This window comes from Phragmites australis, chromosome 21 (assembly GCF_958298935.1).
Source record: "Phragmites australis chromosome 21, lpPhrAust1.1, whole genome shotgun sequence".
In the NCBI taxonomy this organism is placed as follows: domain Eukaryota; kingdom Viridiplantae; phylum Streptophyta; class Magnoliopsida; order Poales; family Poaceae; genus Phragmites; species Phragmites australis.
This window is the reverse complement of record NC_084941.1, coordinates 16,230,113-16,248,768: the sequence shown is the minus strand read 5'-3', so window position 1 is coordinate 16,248,768 and position 18,656 is coordinate 16,230,113. Positions and strand designations below refer to the sequence as shown.

Sequence of the window (18,656 nt, the reverse complement as noted above, 5' to 3'; positions counted from 1 at the left end):
AATGAGAAGGGGGATATTGAGTTGAGCTACATAGATATCTAACACCAACTAGCCGACATCTTTAACAAGCCTCTAGTTGCAACAAGGTTTGCCTTTCTGAGGGGAGAGCTTGGTGTGTGTCATCCATATGGCATTGTGTGAGGGAGAGTTGCCTTTGTACACACTCTATCTTACTTTTGTTGCATTTGCATTGCATAGCATTGTAAAATAATCATATTAGCAGGCTTCGCTTATATGTTCTTTGCACTTTCTTGTACTAGTTGTGAATTTGTACTAAGTGTAGTGGATGTATAACAATTTGTGCAAACTTAAGCTCTTATTGAAACATGGCATAGAATATGTTGAGCAAGCTTGTATTTTCTAAGAAAGAACTTAAAATGTGAACATAATCTCTTGTCACCATTGAATGTTTGTTTTAGCTTGATCAATGCTTAAATTAGGGTTAGCTCTGTGAAAAGCTTGTGCTAGGCCGCTTTGTTCAGTTTAGCGAATTGGATCTTTGACCTTTGTCTATATAAATGTTTAGTCCATAATTAACCCTTGGAAGAACATGTGCTCTTTTTTGTCACAAAGGCACAACTTGTTTTGGCTTTGTGAAAAATAACATATCTTGAATCCTATACTGAGTCAATAAAATGAATGATCAAGTTTTGAGCTAAAATTGAATCTAATACGGTGGCTTAAGCCTTCATGTGGTTTGCCAAAGAAGTGAACCTATGGTTGCTTAAAACTCACTTGAGGATAGTTAAATGATCAAATGAGAAATTTAACTTGTGCTTTTTAATGTGCTAAGAATGTTATTTTTCATGTTGTTAAACTAAGGCTTGGATTGATATGTGGGTGTTTGCATAGCCCGTCGGGTTGAACTTGGTTGCCTAGTTTGAACTTGACATAGCACTAGTTTCTCTAATCTTTGCACTAATCATGAAACTGTAGATGCTTTTGTGGTGACATCTTTGGGATAATTGAATAACATGATCAAAACTTGCTTCACTCCCGCTGCTTGTGACATGAACTCACTTCAAGACTTTGTGCACTTTTGAGTTATATTGTTTTCCTCCTAGTGCTTTGACATCTCTAGTCCCTGTAAGTGCTTTGTGATCTATATGTGAAGCTTTCTAGACTTGCATTTCATTTGCACATCTTTTTCATAGTCTTGTATCCTTGATGTTTGCATTACCAAAGGGGGATAAAATATGCCTAAAGATATTATGCACAAATATTCAACAAAGGGGGAGAAAATTGATTTATCTAGAAATGAAAAAAATGGAATATGTGCAATCATCAAAGAGGAGCATGTGTTCATGAGTTTTTTAGTTTTTTTTTGGTTCTTTTGAGGCTTTTGGCTCGTCTTTGCCTCTCTTAGGGCTTTTGTAACCTTTCTTATGCCAAGTGACATATTTTGCTTTTTCTCGAGTTTTTGTCACTTGGATGAGCTTATCTTAATTTCTTCAAATCAAAATCTCTGCACTTTGAGGGTTGTCAATGCACTCATCAAGGGGGAGATTGAGAAACCAAGTTGAAATGTATTGTGGTTTATTTGTGATGAGTGATTGACATTGATATTTATTTGGCTTGATGATCTTCGGTTTTGCATGAGATTTGAATTGATTTTGGATTTTATTTTAGCATATTGATTATGGACTAACTGTAACTGGAGTTGGAGATATGTGTTTGCTTTTCTCATGGTGTGCAGGTGATGGAGAGATGATCGTGGCCAAGCGGAGTGCTTGATGCCGGGCGATCAAGGAGGCTAGACGAAGTCAAGGGTGATTTTAACTGAACACGTGGATGGAGACGACGTGTTGACAAAGTCAAGCGAAGGGTATACCGATACAAATGACAAGGCAGCCCGATGGATCGGGAGAGACTTGCTGACGGTCAGGATCGCATGATGGAGTACACGCGTCAACATCGAAACGCTTGCTTAAGGTGTAAGCAAGACCGCGAGTCACACTTTGAGAAGTGTGTAGGCGGTTTCGTGGTTTGGCCTCAAAACTATGGAAGGATTGGAGGAGTACGTGGTACCATCGTGAAGCTTGTGTCGAAGCAAAGTCTGAAGGCGCCGCAGCCGTCCGATGAATTGAGAAGAAAATTGACCAAAATACCATCGGTGGTAGATATGAGTGTATTACAAGAGAAAGGTATTTTGGGAAAAAACTAGAAAACTTAGGGTCAAATTTTCTAGGCCTATAAATAGAAGAGTAGGGCTCTTAACCGGCCACTTGAGCCTCCTTTGCCACACATTTAAGAGCTTAGAGCTACAGTTTTAGAGGAGAGAATGATGAGTGCTTAGTCTATGCAATATGTGAGAGTTTTGAGAGATAAATCTTTGTAATCCGCTTAAAATAGGGCTGACCTATTTTATTAATGAAGTTTATGTTTTTGCATATGCTTGAATTCCCCTCCTTCTAATTTCTCTCTATTGGTTCCCTTGCAAGTTTTTCAGTTTTCGATTTTGATTTTCGTTTTAGTTTTTTGGCTAAAATTTCAGCATCTTGTGAGGTCATTCTTCTTGTTGCTAGAGGCGTAAAATTCACATACACACGCTTGTGTGATAGGGTTTTGAATTCTCTTGCCTCTAGACAATCAATTTGGAGAGTTTCGTTGCTCGGTGTTCATCTTTTCTTGTTCATTTGCATGTTGTGATCTTTCGAGTGCTAAGACACATTGATTGATATTAAATAGAACCTATGGTTCATATACCATCTGTGGAGTCATGTTGCCTTGATTTTCTCTGGTTAAAACTTCTCTCTATTTTTTCTTTCGCTTGAGTTTTGAGGTGTGTTGGGTGATCCAAATAGGAGAATGCCATCAATTTCGCAAGAAATTTGTTGAGACGCCTATTCACCCTCCCTCTAGTCGTCAATCCCGTTCCTACACCCTCCGATGCCTACCGTGGCAGTTCCTGTGGGCACCCTCGATGAAGAAGGGTGGCAACGTGCTGAAGGTCAATGTGCCCATAGGAAGCGACTCCGGCCTTCGTGTCATCCTTGTGGAGATGTTCCTGATGATCTCCATGGGAAATGCTTCAATTGTTTTTCCCCGAACCATTTGGCTGCTCACTACCGACGAAGTTCACGTTGCTTTCACTGTCAGTCGCTTGGTCACCAATCCTACGAATGCCATCTTGCTCCGACGGCCAGAGGTTCCAGTCTTCTGCTACAGAGGTCTAGCAAGTTTGATTCGAGACACTTGTCTTTGCCGGCTTCTTCGATCCAGTGGGTCTTGTTCCTGTGCAGTCTGCAGTGTCCATCAATGACTACAGCCATCAATGGCGTGCATGGGGCTAGCTACTCCGAGACAAGTGGAGTTGTTGAAGATCATGAAGGACGTCCGCGTCGCAGGCCTAGGAGGCGGCGGGCCACTTCGAACGCTGGCGCTCACCATCCTCCACCGCCTCCTCCACCCTGTGTTGGTCGTGCTTCACGGGAGCGAGAGTCAGTTCGGCCGGCGGTGACTTCTACCGCGGTGCTCTCTGGACCTAGCTCTCGCTGTCCTCGCTGCGTTCTGGATCGCTTAGAGAGCATTATACGGGCGGAAGATGACCTGCGACGCACGGTATTCGTGACGGTGGTGGGCACCAGACTGTCGGTCTCTCCTCAGCAGGCGTGGTGGGGCTTGCTCGCAGGTTTAATCTCGACGCCGACACCATGCGCATTCACCGGTCCTCACCGGTCCTCACCGGAGGATTTTCTCCTCTTGCTGCCGGATGAGATGGCAGCGTCCTTGGTCCTCAACAGCGGCCAACCAGTCTGCACCCCTTTCTTCATAGTGATGATAAAGCGATCGTCAAAACAAGCCCATTCAATTGGAGGTTCTCTGCCATTCCAGGTTGAGTTGGCCCTTCATGGAGTCCCTGCTCACGCTTAGGAATTTGCAACGCCAGAGCACCTGCTTAATCAGTATTGTTGGATACAGTGTCTACACCCGGCTACCGCTGATCGTTCGGAATCTTCCGGCTCATCACCTGGACGTTCCACTCGCAATTATTTCCTCCGTGCATGGAGTTGATCATCGTGGAGCCACCAAAGTTTGATTTGGTGATGGGCGTGCTGGAGAAGAAGGCTCTTATGTATCCCATCGATACTTCTGTGTCAACGGTTCTCGCCGGTGATTTTGGTTCGCCGCTGACCTCCGGCGGGAATGATGATGGCCAAAGGCAATGTCGGCGTACGAATTCCGGCGGCGAAGATGGGCCCTCATCGGCTGGTAATCCTCCCACTGCCGGCGTTCATGGCACTGGCGGCGGGGGCAGGATCCTGGTGTACTCTTGACTAGGGCCAACTAACGTGTAGAGGAGCCACGTGGCAGTATCCCATCCTCCGTTAGAGGGGCGCTTGGATTTTGATGCCCTTAGGGCGTCCCGTTCATGGCAGTATTGGCAGCAGCCCCACCCATCTGGACGTCTCGTCTTCCCAAGGGGCCTGTCTGTTTGCAAGAAACCATAGTGGCTGCCTTTACTCCCCGCCTCCTACTTGCTGTGTCAGAGTTTGATCAACATGTCGCCTTGCTGGTTGATGGTACACAGGGGGCGGTATTCTCATCGCATGGAAGAGTACTGTCTGCCAACTGCTGGGGTCCAGAGTGGATAATTTTTTGGTTTTAGTTCATTTCGCTGAACTAGAAGGAAACAATTGGTGGTTCACCAGGGTATATGGACCAAGGTCGATGCCAATAAATTGCTTTTTCTGCTAGAGCTGCGTGATATCTGTGCTGTATGCGCTGGACCATGGCTGCTCACGGGAGATTTTAACTTAATTTACCAAGCCGAAGACAAAAACAATGCAAATTTGAATAGAGCGATGATGGGTTGTTTTTGTCACTCATGGAAATATGTCTTCTTGGCCGGAAATACACATGGTCGAATGAACGGGATTCTCCGACTTTGGTCAAGTTGGATCGAGCTTTCTATACAATCGATTGGGAAAACATCTTTCCAAATTCTATCCTCCAAAGCTTAGCATTTGCGTCATCTGACCACTGCCCTCTCATTTTGGGTCTCAAAACCAATACACGTGGCAAGCGACGGTTTCATTTCGGGACTTTCTAGCCAACCCTACAAGGATTTCAGAAGGCAGTGCAAACAAAATTGGGCTACATCGGTTTCGGCTAATTGCCCCGTCGAGCGGCTTTATATCAAGATGAGACAGCTGAGTAGGGGCCTCCAAAGTTGGAGTCAACAGAAAGTTGGGCATGTTAAAACGCTGCTAGCCATGGATAAAGAAATACTACACCGTCTCGAGATTGCTCATGACTCTCATCCACTTTCTTGGGAAGAGGAACTGCTTCGGAAAAAGCTGAAATTGCACTGTCTTACTATTTCTCGGCAATGATCTCGCATACTTTATCTCTGTGAGGGCGACACCAACACATCTTTTTCCATCAGCATGCCAGGTAAAGGAAACGAAAAAACTTTATTATGGAATTCCAAGTGGGAGATCATATTGTTGCAAGCCAAGAAGACAAGCAAACCGCTATTTTTTATTTTTACTCAGGTCTGTTCGGGACAACTGAATAGAGGGATATGACCCTTGATCTGAATATGTTCCACCACCACCAGCATGATTTGGAGAGCTTGGATATTTTTTTCACTGAGGATAAGGTAGGGCGAACTATTTTAGATATTGCTCCAAGATAAAGCTCCAGGCCCGGATGGCTTTACGGGGAGCTTTTATAGAGTGTGTTGGCCGATTATCAAGGTGGATATTATAGAAGCTCTGCTGGCCGTACAGCTTGGACGTGGAAATAAATTGCATCTCTTGAACACTGCTTATATCACGCTTTTGCCCAAGAAGGTGAATGCTATTCAAGTAAAAGATTACTGGCCTATAAGTTTGATTCACAGTTTTGCAAAGCTGGTCACTAAACTCATGGCCAACAGATTAGCGACGAAGTTATCCTCAATGGTTTCTGTCAACCAAAGTGTATTTGTCAGAGGCTGATGTATACATAACAATTTCCTCCTTGTCCAACAAACAGCCAAGAGTTTGCACATATCCAAGGATCCACACATTCTTCTAAAGTTGGATATCTCCAAAACCTTCGATTTAGTTTCATGGCCTTTCTTATTGGAAGTGCTGCAGCAATTGGGTTTTGGTCGTTGTTGGTGTGACATGTTATGCATTCTTTTGGCTTTGTCTTCCACCAGAGTGTTGTTGAATGGTGAACCAGGTGATGAAATTGTGCACCACCGAGGTCTTAGACAAGGGGATCCTCTCTCCCCCATGCTCTTCATACTCGTCATGGATGTCTTGAATTCGCTTATTACTCGAGCATGTCAAGGTGGATTCTTACAACCACTTGCTGCCCGAGGTATCCCACATCAGGTATCCTTGTATGCGGATGATGCTGTCCTTTTTCTTTGGCCAAGGAAGGAGGACCTTGAACTGATTACACGTATACTCTGGGTATTTGGTGCAGCCTTTGGACTCAAAACAAACATCCTAAAGTGCTCAGTAACACCTTTTTCAGTGCCAGGATGAGCACCTGGTGGTAGTTCATTGGGTGATGTCTTGTGAAGTAAGAAAAATTCCTTGCACTTATCTTGGCTTGCCTCTATCAATTAGAAAACCCACTAAAGCAGAACTCCAACCTCTTGTGGATAAAGTGGCCGATTGTCTCCTAGGATGGAAAGCATCCTTGATGAACAGGGCTGACAGACTCATCATGGTCAAAGCAATGCTCACGTCCATTCCTATTTATCTCATGATTGCTTTTGATCTTCCTAAATGGGTTATCACGGCGGCAATTGACAAGCGGAGACAAGGTTTTCTTTGGTAGGGGCAGGAGCAAGCTAATGGCGGCAATTGCCTAGTGGCTTGGTGGAGAGTTTTCCTCCCAATTGAGTATGGGGGCCTGGGTATCCATAATCTGACCTCTCTTGGTTGTGCTCTACATATGAGGTGGCTTTGGTTGTAAAAAACTGATCCTACCAGACCTTGGTCAGGTATGCAAGTGCAGGTCCATCCATGTGCTCAAGCAATGTTTTTGGTTGGTAATGGAATGGACACCAAGTTTTGGTCAACTGGTGGTTGCATGGTCGAACTCTAGCCGAGTTAGCGCCTAATCTTATTGCTTTGGTCCCTGAGCGAGCTATAAATCAATGGATAGTTGCTCAGGGACTTGATAACTAGTGTTAGGTCTCTGATATAAAAGGTGCTCTGACAGTGCAAGCCATTGAGGAGTATTTGATGGTGTGGGATTTGATGGAAGATATTATTCTACAGCATGAGGTGCAGGATCAGCACTCTTGGAAATTATCTAGCTCGGGGACATATTCTTGCAAGTCAGCCTTTAAAGCTTTCTTTGTGGGCACCATCAGGTTTGCACCGTGGAAGAGGATTTGGAAATCATGGGCTCCGCTACACTGCAAATTTTTCATATGGCTGGCCCTACTCAATGTTGTTGGACAACTGACAGATTAGCGAACCGAGGTCTTCCTCATCCTCCTTGCTACCCTCTTTGTGATCAATCTGATGAGACAATGCAGTACCTCCTTATCTCCTGTGTGGTTTCATAGCAAGTTTGGTTCTTTGTCTTCCAGCGGGTTGGTCTTGAAATGCTAGCGCCACCTCCTAATGTTGATGGCTTTTCAGCTTGGTGGAGTTGATCAATTAGGCAGGTAGACAAGCAGCAAAGGAAAGGGCTTAACTCCTTGATTATTCTAGTTGCTTGGGAACTTTGGAAACATCGAAATGATTGTGTTTTCAATGCTACCTCTCCTGATACAAATAAAGTTGTGCGGGCAGTGGAAGCAGAGGGCACTTTGTGGTGTGCAGCCAGGGCTAAGGAGCTCCAAGGGTTAGTCTAGAGGGCTAGCTAGGTGTTGCTGTTTTTTAGGCTGGGTCATTCTTTATTTGTGTCAGTGGCACGTGTGTTTTTTAAGTGGGTGGGATTGGTGTTGATCTTGTTCTCTTTGTTCTTTAATAAAATAATACGCGGCTCTCTTGCATATTCGAGAGAAAAGAAGAAGAGATTGTCATTCTCAAGCTAGATTTCGAAAAAGCCTTTGACATGGTGGTCTATGGACTAATCCTTCAAGTGATGAAGAAGTTGGGCTTCAGTCAAAAATGAATCAACTGGATTGATTCCATTCTTGGATCAAGCTCCTCTTTTATCCTCCTTAATAGGGTTCCTAGCAAGACATTTCTTGTAAAAGAGGAGTCAGTCAAGGAGATCCTCTTTTCCCTCTTCTGTATCATTGCAGCAGAACTTCTTCAATGCATCATCTCAGACTTCCCTATCATTCAGTATGCAGACGACACTATCATTATTCTCAAAGCTCTTCTGTCTTAAAGTTATTCTTCACACCTACACGCAATCGTCTGGACTCAATTTTGCCAAATCCTATCTTGTTCCCATTAACCTGTAAGTGAGAAAGACAAATATTTTGGCTGGAGTCTTCGGATGCATAGTGGGCTCTATGCCCTTCACTTATCTTGCCTTCCTTTGGGTATCACTAGACCAAGATTTGAGGATATGACTCCCATCATGAACAAGATTGAGAGAAGAATCATAGCCACCTTGTCGTTGTTGGGCCTTGCAGGAAGGCTCACTTTGATTAATTCAATGCTTTCTTCCCTGTCAACATATAATATGTGCACCTTCAAACTCCCAAAGAAAGTTATTAAGGTTATTGACAAAGCTAGGAGAAATTGTTTATGGAGAAGACCTAACAGCTCTTCAAGAGGAAAATCTCTAATAGCTTGGAAGCAGGTTTTGTATTCCAAAAACAAAGGGGGTTTAAGGGTCATCAATCTGACAATGCAGAATGAAGCTCTTCTAGGTAAGAGCCTGCACAAATTCTACAATAGTCCGGATGTCCTTTAAGTTCAATTAATTTGGAATACTCACTATCATAATGGCCGTATACCCCATACCTTCAAAGCCAAAAGCTTTTTATGGTGTTGGAACATTATGAGTTTTATTGACTATTTTAGAGGTACTGCTTCGAGGCGTCCAGGTGTTGGTTCCACTATTCTACTCTGGCATGATGTTTGGAATGGCAATTATCTCAAGAATCTTCCTCATCTTTACTTCTTTGCCAAAAATAAAAACTTGTCCATTGCAACATGTAGGGAAAGCAGTTCCCCCCTCATGAACTTTCACACTCCACTTTCCACTGAGGCATTCCAAGAACTGCAGATTTTGCACCAGAAAATGGACAACATTCAGAATCAGAGCACTCAAAAGGATACTTGGATCAAGTAAATACTATGAGCTGCCACATAAATCCATTACACCACCAGTACCCTTGCTTCGGATTTGGAAATCAAAGTGCTAAAAAAATCAAGGTTTTTATCTGGCTTCTATTTAAAGATAGAATCAACACTCGTAATCTGCTCAAGAGGAAAAGACAAAGAATCCAAGACAATAACCTCCATCTCTTCTTTGCATGCTCCTTCATCGTCAGGTGTTGGTCCTCTCTTGGAATTACTTGGAACCTATCTGCTGACTTCTTTGATATGGTACATGAAGCAGCACAAGCTTTTCACCATTAGTTCTTCATGGAAGTCTTTGCCATTGCAGCCTGGGAAATCTGGAAACAAAAGAACTCAAAGATCTTTCAATGGGCTAATCCTTCATTTCGTAATTGGCGCTCAAACTTTATGGACACTGTGCGCTTGCAGCTGTACAGATTTAATAACTCTCTTCACTCCTCGTTATCCCAATGGCTTAACTGTTTTAGCTAGTGTCTAGCCTTGCTCTCTGTTCGATTATGTCTAGCCTTCTCTTAGACTCTGTACAGATGTGTTTGTTTTATCTATGAGCTTCTTAATAAAGCTTTTCCATCAATTGGGGATTCCCCTACTGGAGTTCTTAAAAAAAAGCATCTAGCACTTCAGCAGTTACAAGTTTGTGAGTTCGTTATTAAAGACTGGAAATTTGTATAAAAGCAGTAAATTATTTATCTGCAGTACCTTGGACATGCCACATTATGCTTGTGAATCATTTAGGAACTTGTGATTTTGAAAAAAAAAAACTGCTAACCTTAGAAGACATTTTTGTACAATTATGCTGTAAGAATGGACCAAAAGATGAAATAAATTTGTCCTCACCTTTCTCATTTGACAAATGCAGCTATCCATGCTACAATAGTGTGTATCTGCTTCCAATATATGCGCCTGAAACATGAAATGTAGACTTGAACATGTGAAGTTACAAACTTTTTATGCCCTAAGCTGAAAGCTACTAAATTTTCATTGAACAAATCTCTACAACAAGTTCACTACCATTTTAGGGCAAACTAAGCAGAATTTGTTTCGTATACACATGAAAGTGTGCAAAACTAAAACTTTCGAGATGTACATCAATAATATAAGTGCAACTTGTTTCAGTGTATATCAAATGAAAGAGTGCATTATGAAAGATAAGGATGGATAGAGATGTTGTGTCTGCCTCTCTCAAAAGAAAAGTGTGCATATGCCGAACATGTAAACAATTACTGACAGTACAATTCATAAAAGTTTTAAAGAGCTACTCCCGCCATTTCAAAATATAGGGCGTGGTTTGACTTGGCACAATCTCCAAAACTGAAATTTGACTATTAATTTCTCTTATTGTATATTGTTGATAGAAATAAAATCATACTCTTAGGAAAGTACCTTTAAATATGAATCCAACGGTACCATATTTGCATCTCAAAATCTCCATATTGTTATACTAATTGTTGGTAAAATATTGTGAAGTTTGAATCTTGAAATGTTAGCACGCCTTATAAAAGAAATGGTGGGAGTATAACATAATAGGGAGAACATAGCTGTCGTTGCAGAAAAGTGCAAGGACATCAACCCCCAATATGGAAGATCTTGTTTCTTCTGTTACACCTCTTCTTTGCACTGTACTCAGTACACCAGTTTCCTGCCGCAGCCAAACTTTTGTTAGACTATCCTTCCACAGCATTCGGCAATCGGCAATTGACGACATACTAGCTATGACATTTGTTAGTCCACCATGCATGTTAACATTTGGTTTTCTCTTCATCTTTATTCCTATAATCACCAGTATAATGGACATCAGGAATAGATCTTTCACCATTAGCCGCTGAACGGAGGTCCTCTGCCAGGTGAAGTTTTTTAGCTTCAGAGAGGCCTTCAAATAATTCATGCAGCAAAGCCTTGTCAGGAGCCATGCACCTCCCGAGCATGTCCTTCATAACATCCACTGCTCCTTCGAAATCCTTGTTCTCACGGAAAGTGGATACAACGATCTTATAGGTGTCGTAGTTCGGATGAAACCCGCTTTTCTTCATTATATTCAATAGATCTAGCGCTCGCTCTGAGTTCTGCTTCTTGCACTGCCAAACAATTAGCGCCGAGAAAGTTGATGCATTCGGTACAAGTTTGGCCGTGCAAAGCTCCTGAACCAAACGCCCAGCCTTCTTCATCTTCCCTTCATTGCAAAGTCCAAGGATGAGAGCGTTGTATGTCACTATATTGACCCCCACTCCGGCCTTCAGCATCTCATGAATCCTTGACACCGCCTCATTATCATCGTGTGTCACATACCCATAAATCAGCGTGTTGTAGGTGACTGTGTTCTGCGTCACCCCCTTCACCCTCATCTCACTCACCACTCAGTTCACCTGCCGCATCCTGCCCTCCTTGCATAGCCCATGCACCATCGTGTTATATGTTACCTCGTTCGGCATGAGCCCCTCACGATCCATCCTCTTCTTCAGCCACAGCGCAGGCTCCATGCCACCACTGTCCCTGCAGTAGGCAGCAATAAGTGTGTTGAAGCTGGCTGCCGTCCTCCCAACTCCCCAGTCAGACATTTTGTCGAGCACCTGGGTCGCGTCCACAAGCCGGCCCAGGGCACAGAACGCCAGCATCACCATGTTGGCCGTGTACACGTTGGGCGAGATCCCGCACCGGCGCATCTCCCGGAAGAAGGGGATGGTGATCTCAGGGCGCCGCAGCCGGAGCGCGGCGGAGACGAGAACGTTCCAGGACTCGACGCTCGGGAGCAGGCCGTGCGCGCGCATGGCGCGGAATGTGAGAGTGGCCCAGGAGAGCTTCTGGCCGCGCGCACATGCTGAGAAGAGAACGTGGAGGGCCGGGACGGCAACTGCAGCGGAGGCGGCGGGGAGCCGCGGCCCGGTGGCGAGGCGGGCCGTGAGTAGGACGTGGTGGAGGAGGTCCAGGAAGGCGTGCGGCGAGATGGAGGGAGCACGGATGCGAGGAGCTCGGCGCAGCGCCGCAGCGGCGCGGCGGGAGGGAGTGGAGCAGGACGGCGAGCGGGAGCGGGGGAGGCGGCGACGGGAGTAGCGCAGCGAGGAAGCCGTGCGGGAAGCCCTGAGAAAGCGCCGGGCCGGCGAGGAGGAGGAGGAGGTGGGTGAGGCGGAGCGGGGTGAGGCCAGGGAGGAAGCGGGAGAGCGAGGCGGCGAGGCGGAGAGGTGGGAGCGGAGTGCGGGCACAGAGAGGTGGTCCTGGCCGGCGAGGGGAGGAAGGGTGAAGCGCGGCAGTGGCAGCGCACGCCGCGGCGGCGGCGGCGGCGGCGGCGGCATTAGTAGCGGTTCATGGGGTCGCTCGCGGCTTCGCCGGAGACGGCGCGAGTCGACAGCCTGCGGCCGGCGGCCGCCGAGGACAGGGGCTATGCATTGGAGTAATCTTCCATATCACCAACCATTTACAGCCGTTGGATGTGGGCATAGCGCTTAGAGCTTATGGTTAGCCGTAGGATGCGAAAACGTACTACCATTGCCTTGGGCTTGGGCTAGTTGAGCTGAACATGGGCTAAGGCCCATCCCAGCCCAGCCCAGCTTAAACCAAAAACCGGGCTAGTGCACATCTTAAGGCAAAATCCCAAAGTATTTCCACTACGTTTCGATTTCTATTCACTCATTGTCATGGTCAAACTATTTCAGTTACGATCTGCCATCTTTACATATCTAAAGCCCATCGGGTTCTCTGTGCTCCGATTGGCTGGTTAATACGAACCGTCTGATCGCAAGAAAACAGTGCGATGATGGGGTAGTAGACCAGCTAGGCATCGCGAAGCTTCACAAGTCAAGCTCGCCGAGAACCAAAGAAAACCACCGCCGCCTGCTTCCTCCCCTGCTCGTACCCTTAGGGTGTGTTTGGTTCACGGTATGAGGGTGGATGGGATCGCCCCGTTCATGTTTTTTTGCTGATTCCGGTGTTTGGTTGCTGGATCGGTACCCGGCGAGGTCATCCCACTAAAGCGAATATTCGTTGAGATGCCGGATGAGCGCAACCCCCAAAAAATGCCGGATGAGGCCGTCCACTTCGCTCCACAGCCTCCACTCATCTCGTGACTCACGTTCCTATCACCTCCGAATCCCTGGCCGCCTCTCCTCCGAAGGACAGGCCCCGCCGCCGCCCCCTCCCTCCTCCGAAGAACGAGTGTCGCCGCCTGCCCCCTCCCTCCCCCGAACTTCCCTCGCCGCGGCCGGTCCCCTCCCTCCTCCGAAGATCTGGTGTCGCCGCTTGGGCGCTGTCGTCGGCCCCCTCCCTCCTCCAACGGACGGGCGCCTCCACCGGCTCCCTCCCTCCCCCGAACAACCGTCACCGTCGCCGGCCCTCTCCGTCCTCCGAAGGCCCCGTTGCCATCGTCGGCCCGCTCCATCTGCAGCCGGGCCTCTCCTTCCTTCGAAGATCCATCGCCACCGTCAGCCCACTCCTTCTGTTGAAGCTCCCTCCATCCTCCGAAGATCCTTCGCCGGCGCTAGCCCGCTCCGTCCTCTGGATATCCGTCGCTGCCGTCGGCTCCCTCCCTCCTTCGTCTTCTTCAAGCACCGGTACGTGCATGCCGCTATTGCAGATCTATGTGTATGTGTTGTTTTGAAGCACTGAAGAATCGAAGAATTGAAGTACTATTTTCGTGTGATAATTGAATAGATATACATAGGAATATATTTTGAGAGTTCTTCTTTTTGAAGAATGAGAAGAGAAGTTGATATGTTTCTGCTTGATCTGTTTAATTCAAGATGTGGAATAGAATGGAGGGTTGCAAGTTGCGCGTTAGTGTTTATTCCGTCGTCGGGTTAGAAATGTGAAGAAATCTGATTTTGTAGCTACCATTTCATTTAATTATCAGTTAGTGTAAGTAAAAGGTTTTGTACTGATGTTTTTGGACTGCAATTACCGGTGCAAGGTACATTACATTATCAACTTCACTAATTGATGCTTTTGGATTGTAATTGTCTGCATTAAATTTAACTGATGCTCTTCCAAACTAGAAAACTCTGGAATATGTTAATCTCAACCAAATTGTTTCACTACTTAAATGATGCCTTGAATGATGCAATGCTGTGATATATACATATCTTTAGTTTAGCTTGGATGTCAGTACAAATACGATGCTATCTCACTGTATGTTACAATCTTGCATTGTAGATGGACAAGAGGAGGAAAATGTTAATTTTTGGCGCTACGGCATATATTACTATTTCTATCATGGCCTTAGTTGTTGAGTTGAGAAAAAGGAAAAGGAGAGCATGTATTACATATGGGCCAATAGAAGAAAGGGATAGGATAAGAATGGACTATCTAAACAATAAAATATGGAAGAATGATACAACTTGTGTGAGCATGCTTAGGCTTGGTAGAGCACCTTTCTTCCGGTTTTGTAAACTCTTGAGGGACCGTGCCTTGCTTAAAGACACTATACATATGTGTGTTGAGTAACAAGTAGCGATGTTTTTGAACACTATTGGACACAACCTTAGGAATAGGTTAGTTGGCACAAATTTTGGTAGGTCCGGTGAAACCGTTAGCCGTTATTTCAAATTAGTTCTTCACGCCATTGGTGAGCTACGAAATGAACTTATTAGGCCACCTTCATTGGAGACCCCAACTAAAATCGAAGGAAACCCAAGGTGGGATCCATACTTTAAGGTATGTGATTGAGGCAAAATAAACATTTTTTTTCAGTTTTTAGGCATAAATTTGTATGGTTCGTAATGATTTTGGGTTTAATTGTTCACCAAATAGGATTGTGTTGGAGCTATTGATGGTACACATGTAAGAGCATCCGTTTCTAAGGATATGGAGCCTTCCTTTCGTGGTAGGAAGTCATATGCTTCTCAAAATGTGATGGCGGCTGTAGATTTTGATCTTCGGTTCACTTATGTCTTGGCCGGTTGGGAGGGGACAGCGCACGATGCTCTAGTATTACGTGATGCTTTAGAACGTGAAAATGGCCTACATGTCCCACAAGGTAATAGATTAACTATGTAGCTCCATTTGTAAATTTCATTTCTTTCTATATAGCAATGTCACCTATTTGTGCCTCATATGTTAGGAAAATTCTACCTAGTTGATGCTGGATATGGAGCCAAACCTGGATTCTTGCCTCCTTTTCGTGGTGTGAGATACCACTTGAATGAGTGGGGGAACAATCCCGTGCAAGATGAGAAGGAATTGTTCAATCTTAGGCACTCATCTCTGCGTGTGACCGTAGAGCGTGCATTTGGGTCACTAAAGAGGAGGTTCAAAATCCTTGATGATGCCACTCCATTCTTCCCTTTCCTACTCAAGTAGACATTGTTGTAGCTTCCTGTATTATTCATAATTGGGTTATAGATGACGGGATTGATGAACTAATCATACCGGACACCGATTGGCCATGTAATCCCAACCTCAGTTCATCGTCAAGTGGTCAAGCAAGTGAACATGCATATATGGTTAATTTCAGGCAGCAAATTGCCAATCAAATGTGGGAAGACCGGCAAAACTACCATGGAAATTAATATGTACTATTGTATTTGTATTGCTCTGAAGAACTATTGTATTTGTATTGCTCTCAAGAACTATTGTATTTGTATTGCTCTCAAGAACTATTTTATTTGTATTGCTCTCAAGAACTATTGTATTTATCATATCTCAAGAACTAATTTATTTGTATTGCTCTCAAGAACTATTGTATTTGTATTGCTCTCAAGAACTATTTTATTTGTATTGCTCTCAAGAACTATTGTATTTATCATATCTCAAGAACTATTTTATTTGTATTGCTCTCAAGAACTATTGTATTTATCATATCTGTGCATGTGTTTTGCTGCTATGCTATTAAACATCGCAATATGTGTTTCAATGAATGTAGGAGATGGATCTTGAGCTAAATGGGGAAAACATGGGGGGACAACCTTTGGGGAGTGGCCATGTTACATGGACATCGTCCATGTCTTCCTATATGCTTAGCAACTTAGCTAATGTCGTGGCTAATGGAACTAGAACCTCTTCAGGTTTCAAGAAAGTTCATCTCAACGCTTGTGCTAGAGCATTGAATGAGCATTTCAAGCTTAACTTGACTGCAGACCAGATTGGGAATCACATTAGAACATGGAGGAGGAAGTTTGGAAAGATTACTAGACTTCGGAATTTGAGCCTTACTTTGGGATGAAGACAGTTGTATTATTAGACTTGATCATGAGCATTATGCAAATCATATTAAGGTATTTTTTCTGCTAACAAGAATTTGGGTGGCTGCCTATATTGTGTCTAACATGTTGTGTATTGGATGCTAGGACCACAAAGGAGATGCTGAATATCTAAACAAACCTCTTGAGCACTACCGTGAGATGGCTACAATTTTTGGTAATAGTTTGGCTACGGGGGAGTATGCAAAAGGATCAAGTGACCCTCTAGCAACAGAAGCGACTGAAATTGAAGATGATGAAACCGGGAATGATGGAGTTGGAGCAACAAAAGATGATGGTGAGTCATCGGCTCCCAAACCAAAGAGATCCAAGTCAGTTGCAAGTGAAGATGACAGCTTACAAACAACACTTCGAGCTGTCGGTGAAAGGCTTGCCACCGCTATAGAGAATGCTGGTAGCACCGACAATGATTTGCCCGAGGGTCTTTGGGACAACTTGAAAAACCTTCCAGGTTTTGATGAGACACATCTTTCTCATTACTATACCTATTTGGTTGAGAATGTTCAGATTGCAAGGGCATTCAACACATTGAACTTCAGCAACAAGTTGGTTTGGGTTTCTAGGTATATTAGCACCCACTTCCCGGGATGAAGGATTGTGTGAACTTGTCTTTACTTGTGATTTTGTTGCCAACCAAAAACAGTAAACTATGGGTTGTATGAATTTAATTTTTGTGGACTTGTGCTATCCAGTATGGGCTTTGTATGATCTTTTGTTACTATGCTGTTGTCTAGTCAGTGACTGTGAGCATTAATATGAAGTATGTAATAGTTATATCTATGTTGTCAAATATGAGCCCATGTTTTATATTTGCTATTGACATGTATGGTGTGAATTTGACTATCTCTGTTTCATTTTACTGAATACACTCATCTCTTCTGAAAGAACTGATACGATCATTGCTGGTTCTCTCCCGCAAGTATGTTTGTAGTGTGGTTGTTTCATTTGAACTAAATACACACAAGTGCATTGCTGTCTCATTGTAGTACTATAGCAGCTCATTGAACTGAATACCCGTAGGTGTAGTAGGATAGCAGCTCATTGCAGTGTGCGTATTCAGGTGGATGGAGAAACAATCCATTTGGTGCCAGAAATTCAATTTATGGAGTTACCTTCAGAATTAAAGGGTAAGTTCACCAAAAGGTCATCACAACCAACTCAGGTCATCCTATCCAACCAACCAAACAAAAAATTATCTCATCCTATCCACTTTAATCACACCAACCAAACAGAAAACTGGCTCGTCCCATCCATCTAACCAAACAGAAAATTGAATCATCCCATCCTGAAAAACAGGGATGATCCTATCCCATCCATCTTTACCCTCCAACCAAACGCACCCTTATTTGTCCAGCGTCGAGAACCAAAGGAAACCACTGCCGCTTGCTTCCTCCCCCCTCCCACCCTTCTCTATCCAGCACGACTCCAGCGACAGGCAAATCGCCGTTGGTCCACACCTCCACCTGCATCAAGGCAGTGCCGCCACATCATGCCTTCCCCGCCCTCAAATCCCCCACCTCCGCCATCACAGTACGCCTCCGAATGGAGTGCTACCGTGGTCGGTATCGCTGCTAGAAATCGATGCTCGGAGCTGCTCCTTGCCTAAATCGATTTCTCTGGGACTTGATTTGATTCTTCAATCCGGGTCGCGTTTTCTCAAGGGGACAATGCACCGATTTGTGACGGCGGCGGCCCGACGAAGGAAGCGCGGACTGGCTCGTGGCGGCAGCTCACGGGGGTTTGACAAAAGTGGGCTGCGGCATGTGGGAGCGCGAGCTCATACTGCCGCTTTCCCTTCTCCTTGAGCCCGTGCGCACCCCTTGGTACCGGTGGCGCTGCCATGGTGCAGGTGGAAGGCGGTGGCGGTTTGCACGGGGAAGTTGGTTTGTAACTCTGTACAAATGTGTCCTATCATGATTCCAAACAATAGCTTTGGTTTTCATTTATCTGGTTCATCCATCATACATCTAAGTAGTGTTCTTCACTGAGGGTAGCTATTTTCTTGCAGATCAACTATAGTCTTATTATAGAACATTCCTCTATATTAGTTTTCTTATGCTGTTACAATGGCTCTTGTCTCGCTTTGGGACATCTAATTTTCCGAATCGACAGAGTTACATGAGTGTAGTTCAACTCCTTTTTTTTTTCAGAGTAGCGGGGCCACAAACCACATGGCGGCCTAGGACGCGCCGCACAGGGGTCGCGCCCCAGCATGCGCACGCTCGGGTTCGAGCCCGGACGGGTCCGG

At 44.9% G+C, this 18,656-nt stretch overlaps 2 pseudogenes; one reads left to right on the top strand and one right to left on the bottom strand.

Annotated features, from left to right (window-relative positions):
• Positions 1-8,746: 8,746 nt before the first annotated feature.
• On the bottom strand, positions 8,747-12,620 carry LOC133902947 (pentatricopeptide repeat-containing protein At4g26680, mitochondrial-like; annotated as a pseudogene).
• A 1,743-nt stretch (positions 12,621-14,363) lies between these two features.
• On the top strand, positions 14,364-16,999 carry LOC133903187 (uncharacterized; annotated as a pseudogene).
• The last annotated feature ends 1,657 nt before the right edge of the window (positions 17,000-18,656 follow it).